The sequence below is a fragment of the Dermochelys coriacea genome, chromosome 10 (assembly GCF_009764565.3).
Source record: "Dermochelys coriacea isolate rDerCor1 chromosome 10, rDerCor1.pri.v4, whole genome shotgun sequence".
Lineage (NCBI taxonomy): Eukaryota > Metazoa > Chordata > Testudines > Dermochelyidae > Dermochelys > Dermochelys coriacea.
The window spans coordinates 54484303-54491005 of record NC_050077.1 but is presented as its reverse complement, the minus strand read 5'-3'; the positions used below and the strand labels follow the sequence as shown (position 1 = coordinate 54491005).

At 43.6% G+C, this 6703-nt stretch overlaps 1 pseudogene; it reads left to right on the top strand.

Moving 5' to 3' along the window:
* The first annotated feature begins 4687 nt into the window (after nucleotides 1-4687).
* LOC119863056 lies at nucleotides 4688-5928 on the top strand (annotated as a pseudogene).
* Nucleotides 5929-6703: the final 775 nt, after the last annotated feature.

The following is a 6703-nucleotide window of genomic DNA, read 5'->3' as shown; positions in this document are numbered from 1 at the left end:
TTCCCTCTAGGCAAAACTTCAACGTTACAAAAAACAGGAATAAACCTCCCTCTTAGTATAGGGAAAATTCACAAGCTAAAACAAAAGATAATCTAACGCATTTCCTTGCTATTACAATTTTTGTAATTTTGAATGCTTATTTCAAATAGGAGATGTTTTTTTCTGCCCTAGTCCCTCTCTGTCCTGAGAGAACAAAGAGAGCACAAATAAAAAAATCCCTCCCCCCCCCTCAGATTTGAAAGTATCTTCTTTCCCCATTGGTCCTTCTGGTCAGGTGCCAACCAGGTTATTTGAGCTTCTTAGCCCCTTATAGGTAAAGAAGGGATTTTATTCTACCCTGAGCTGGTATGACAGGAACATATTAGAGCCTTGTGATTTTTGATAACTAAGTTAAACAAAGTTCTACTTTACAAATATATATGCATCTTATGTGTGTACAGTGAAAAAGTAAAGCTGGGTAATTTTTCATGATATTTTCATTTAGAGAAGCTGTTGGGGAGGTGGACAGAAAGGCCCTTCTAACTGCACAAGGAATTATCTACATCTAATGTGTAATAAGACAATATGCTAAAATCCAAGCAATGGGAATGCACTAAAATAAATACCACCAAACAACGAGAACAGCTATATTATGGATATGTACATATTTAATTAGACACTTTGCTTATGTGAAAGTAGATAATGCATTATTATAACTGTGTATGTGCTTTATAAATAATAATGGTTTGACCTCAAAAGGATCAGATAAACAATCAAAAATGCAGAAGATTATCTAAACCTTTCTGGCCTGGAAATGTCACAAAACAGAATTTTATTAGGGTTTCTCCTTGAAGCCAAAACATTTGAGTCATCTTCTGTCCCAACCAGCTACCTCTTTACCTCAGTGTCTGCCTTCAAAGAGTCCCACCAGATGGCTGTCACCTGCCAGCTCCAGCCAATTTAGTTTTGTTCAGCAGCATAAAATAGGCACCATTCTCTCAGGCGTAACTCCAGATCAAGACATTTCAAGACAATGAAGCAACAATTGAACTCAAGGTAAACTGCCTCAGTGCCACTGGACTCATGCCCTGCTGAGGACCTCTCCAAATGCTACCTACAGAGTTTCTATGAGTTTCTTCAGTGTGCCCTCCCTTCCCAGAAGCAGTTACTTGGCCAGAGATACTTCCAAGTGTCAGCTACACAAATACCCAACTCACACCATCCAACTAGGTCATCACAGCTGATTAGTTCACGCTACTGCATCTGACTGGCCTCTCTCTTTCCAGAAGGACAACACCTTGGCAACAGGCAGATGCCCTAGGACCAATCAGAGAGCCAAATGGAGTGGACATCTAAGAACTCCCAAGAGTTCCTCAATCTTCTGGATGTACTCCCATTGCTTTTACTTGTTACTTCCCTTCCTGATACTTCTGAAAGCATTGGCAGAAGTAACAATGAATAGAAACGCAAAGTCTTTGACGTAGGACTTCCACTTCCTTGGGAGATAAAGGAGATGAAAGAGACACAAGTTTCTCTACCCTAGTCTAAAACTTAATTAGTGGATAGTATATTTTGTGGGGCAGATCCTCTGCTGTGGTAGTTTCATCGACTTCAAAAGAGCTATGACAATTCACATAAGTTGCGGATCCGCCCGTGGGTGCTTTTCAAACATCTGCTTTCTGTTTTGTGTATGCATCTTGGTCAAGATCAATGGCTAATTAACACTGGACCATTTATATAGGTTGAAGGGACTTGAACATTATGTCAAGGCCTTTTCACATGCCAGTCCTTCCCTGGACATCAGTGTAAAGATGCAAGAGGTAACCCAAACATAACCAGTATGGTTTCCTTACCCCCTTCAGATAAACAGAACCAAATCCAAGTTAATCAGCTGTGTTGAGTTGAGTTAATGGAAAAATAATGTATTGGAATTGAGGCATGTGGTTGGCAACTATAGCCCAGGGGGTTGAAAATGTTACCAGCAGTGGGATACGTATAATGCTTTATTTTCTCTATGTCTGTGAGAAAGATCCTTAGCTCCGACTTACTAAAACATTCTCCATATGGCTGCTGTGACTTCTATAAAGAGCTACAAAACCTACACTGAGGATCCTGGGATGCTGCTTTGACCCCCAAATGCCCACCATGCTGATTCAGAAGAAAAGGCCAGATCTTCTCCTTGAAAGGATCTTCTCCTTTGCATCCAGGCCAGCAGGCACCTTTGGGGCTTAAAGCACCCCAGGGTCCTGTGTTCTGGTTTCTATGAGCCCACATTACCTCCTTTGAAGTACTGCAGACTTTGGAGAGCATCCTGGGGCACTTCTGAGCTGTGCAGACAAACAAGTGCTGCAGCTTACACTAAAGTATGCTTTTAGAGGAGGCAGTGAAGGCACATTACAAATGGGGAAGGACAGAAAATATGAGTGAAAAATGAATGTGGGGGAAGGACAGAAAATATGAGTGAAAAATGAATGTGGAGGAAGGAAAATGAAGGGGAAGGAATCAGGGAGGGAGTAAAGAATTCATCACTTTTTTTTATTTTGTGGGGGAGGGGAAGGCAAAAGAGCAAAGCACAGTCCAATTGGCTGTGACAGGATAACACTGATTGCTAGCCTATTAGTAGTTTATGACAATGAATTATTCACCAGTTAGAAGGGCAGTCATGTAAAACTATAGTAGTCACAAGACACACTCTGGCCAATAAGGTTGTGTTTGACCATCCCAGGGTGAAAGAGAGAATTTCTTGTCTGTGAAATAAACATCATTGATAGGAGGGAAAAAAATCTCACCATGGAAACTCCTAAGAAACTCCAGTTTAGTCTCCTTCTCTTTCTTTTATAGTGGCTGTTTCTGCTTTTGAGCTTACACAGAGCTCTTCTTTAGGTCAAAAGCTTGTCTCTCTCACCAATAGAAGTTGGTCCAATAAAAAATATTAACTCACCCACTTTGTCTTTCTAATGCTCAGGCAATGACATACTCAAAAATGCTCAGTAAATGCCCTGTGATGGGGCGGCTTCCCCTCACTGGCAGAAAAGGGGTTAAAAGCAGCCTTAGGGAGGCTATACCAGAGGCAGCCAATTAGAGAAAGGCTGAAGGGAGCAGCCAAGCAGGGCCAAGTAGGCCCATATAAAAAGGGAGCTGCAGGGAAGAGGAAGGCAGTTCTCTGCTGGCAGCCCAGGAAGGAAGGAAGGAAGGAAGGACGGACTGTGTCTCTGGAGGGCTGAGAGAACTGCCAGCACCCTGGACAGAGAAGTGCTGCTAGCAGGGACCGGGGGAGCAAGGCTGTGGGAGTTTGCCGGCTGAGACCCTGAGGCAAGGGCAAAAACGATGCTGGGGCCATGAGGAAGTGGCTAGACAATTTGCTGCAGTAGCCACTAAGGGAAGTGGCTGAACAGCGGACTGCAGGTCCCCCAGAAAGGGGGAGCACAGTGTGTGGCATGGCCTGAGAGCTGTGTTGCTGAAGAGGATGCAGCGGTCCTTGGAGAGATGTGGTTCCTGGAGCAGGAGTGACGGTAGGAAGGCACCACCCAAAGAGGGCACACTAACATGCTGCTAATTCCTATGACAGCTGGCAGGAGGCACCAGAGTGGTGAGTGAACCTCATTACATGTCCACTCTTTCCATTTGTTTTATCTTTCCATAGGATGAACATACAACACCCTCTGCCAGTGCTGCCCTAGGAAACTGAACTTCTAGGTTGTTTAAAGTCACTTGACCTTCAGTCTTGGTCATTGTAACACCACTGAAGGAGCCAGTTTTTGCTTATTTTACTCAGAGGAGTAGCTACGCTACCATCAGTAGCACTCCCCCTATGAGAAAGGCAAATAGGATTTGGCCCTAGGCAGCAATTGAATTTGGCCAACTCATTGGCTTTGTAAACCAGCGTTTTCCCCCCTGGCAGGTGGCCATCATCTACTCCAAAAGTAAGTTTCACTTTAAAATAAAGAGTTACGTTTCTAGCCATTATGGTTACTAAGAGAACCTATAAAAAGTAAAGTAGCATTGTGATTTCCAGCCAAGTCTTTCAGAAAGCCTTTGACAAGGTACCTCACCAAAGGCTCTTAAGCAAAGTAAATAGTCATGGGATAAGAGGGAAGGTCTTCTCATGGACTGGTTAAAAGATAGGAAACAAAGGATAGAAATAAAAGGTCAGTTTTCAGAATGGAGAGAGATAAAAAGCGGTGTACCCGGGATCTGTACTGGACCATTGCTGTTCAGCATAGTCATATATGATCTGGGAAAAGGGGTAAACAACGAGGTGGCAAAATTTGCAGATGATACAAAACTGCTCAAGATAGTTAAGGCCAAGGGACACTATGAAGAGTTACAAAGGGATCTTGCAAAACTGGGTGACTGGGCAAGAAAATGGCAGGTGAAATTCAATGTTGATAAATTCAAAGTACTGCACACTGGAAAACATAATCTCACTATATATACAAAATGATGGGTTCTAAATTAGCTGTTACCACTCAAAAAAGAGATCTTGGAGTCATTGTGGATAGCTCTCTGAAAACATCCACTCAGTGTGCAGCGGCAGTCAAAAAAAGTTAACAATGTTAGGAACCATTCGGAAAGGGATAGACAATAAGACAGAACATATCATAATGCCACTATATAAGGCTGGGGTCAAAGGCAGCAGTGTGATTAATCTAAAATGGATTTGTGGTGGTACATGTGACAGCCTTTTGGGGACAAGACTGTGGTGAAAATGTTTCATCCACCATCTTCCTATTCCTATGGTGCAGAAACTACCTACATCAACTTCAGGATTCTGAATGAAAATAACACTCAGAGTGTAGATTCATGGTTTGATCTGAAAGCCAGGTCAGAGAACGTCCCTCCTGCAGAGAATGTGGCAACTATCTTGCAGCACAAGTCTACCTTTTCAAAGGCTAATCTTCCACAAGGTGAAAACCATGAGACTGAGAGAGAGAAATGGTGGAGGCAATGTTGAGACCCTGGAATATTTGTTGGTTCTCTGGCAGCCTGGAGAGTCCCTTCAAATGATGCTTCAACTCCTGCTCCTTCAGGAGTTTCTCGAAGTAGGGTATCCAGAAGACTGTCAGCACAACAGAAGAATGCCCAGCAATGCAAACGTCAGGCCAGAGACAAAGCAGAGAGATGCACTGTCACTTCCACCAAAAAGGAAGATGATCCACCCACCAGAAAACATACATCATCAGAGTCCTGCTTGGAGCTGGGTGCTCTAGCAATAGAGAGAAATTTACTGAAGTATTGATGAACAGAGATCACTCGCAGAACACTGAACTCTCCCCAGCCAGACCCAAAGGCAAGCTGACCATGTCTATCATGCCAACAATGCTGAAAAAGAAGAATCTTTCTGGCAAGCTAAAGAGCACGGAGGATCAGGAGCTGGAAAAGATGAAGCAATAGCAGCTGACGATGCAAAAAGACTGAAGAGTCCCTGAAAGCAGCTATTGCTGGCTCAGAAGAAAACTACTGGTCAGGTAACAAAGCCAGTTGACTTCCATTTCTCACAGATGAGAAGATTAAAGCCAACCTGGGAATTAATACAAGGAGCTGGATTTCATAGCAGCACTGAGAAAGTACCCTGCAACTCCGGCACGAGTGGTAAAGGGGCCCACAGTCCCCAAACCTTTCAATCTCTCCCGAGGCAACAAAAGGAAGTTTGAAGACACTTCATCACAGTATGTTCCCCTTGCTTAGAAGATTGAAAACATCAAGAAACACACTCCCTCTCATTACCCTTTGAGGAGCAGGAGGACTGATGAAAGTCCAATTCCAGTAAAGCCACTGAAGATCAGGCTTACACAGCCCAGAACTCCACTGCTTCAAACAAAACAGTACTTGAGACCTGTAACTTGCAAGAATGCAGCTGAGTTGGAGGCAGAGGAAATAGAAAAGCTCCAACAATACAAATTCAAAGCTCAGAAGCTTAATCCAAGGATCGCAGAGGGTGGACCATAGAGGACAACCTGCAGACAGATGAATGGGGAGCTACCACATTGCAGAATTGGCAGCAACAGATCAAAGATGACCTGAAATGACAGAAAGAAGCAGCATGTTTCAAAACTGATCCAAACACCCTTGCGCACTAGAAGCCTTTTGCACCAAAGGAGGATAGCAAGCCAAAAACAGTTCCCAAAAGCTTTGAACTGGCAACAGAGAGCTAACGAGCATCGAAAGTTCAAAAAGCAATTAGCTGAGTTGGAAACTGAAAAAGAGAAGCTTCGAGAAGAGGCCAGACAGCAGGAGGCAGAGTGGGAGAAGGAAGAACTTGCCAGGCTGAGACAAGAACTGGTACACAAGGCAAACCCAGTTCACAATTACCACAGTCTGGAGGTCAAGCCAAGTGACCAGCCCCTGATCATGCCCAAGTCTCCCAACTTCTCAGATAGATTTCGGTGTTGATAGGCACCAACATGTAGATCTGTGTAGGAGCCATTCCTGTGCTCTGGGTATCCCTAGCCTATGACTGCTAGAAGCTGGATATGGACTACAGGGGATGGATCACTTGATGATTGCCTGTTCTAGTTATTCCCTCCGAAGTGCCTGGCACTGGCCACTGTCAGAAGACAAGATATAAGGCTAGATTAACCATTGCTCTGACCTAGTTTGGCCATTCTTATGTATGCAGATATCTTGAAACTACAGGTATGAGTATGTTGTGTTAACTCTGAAGCATAATGATAATGAACAATGTTGACATTTAAACTATTCACAGCTGATCAAATCACAAGAA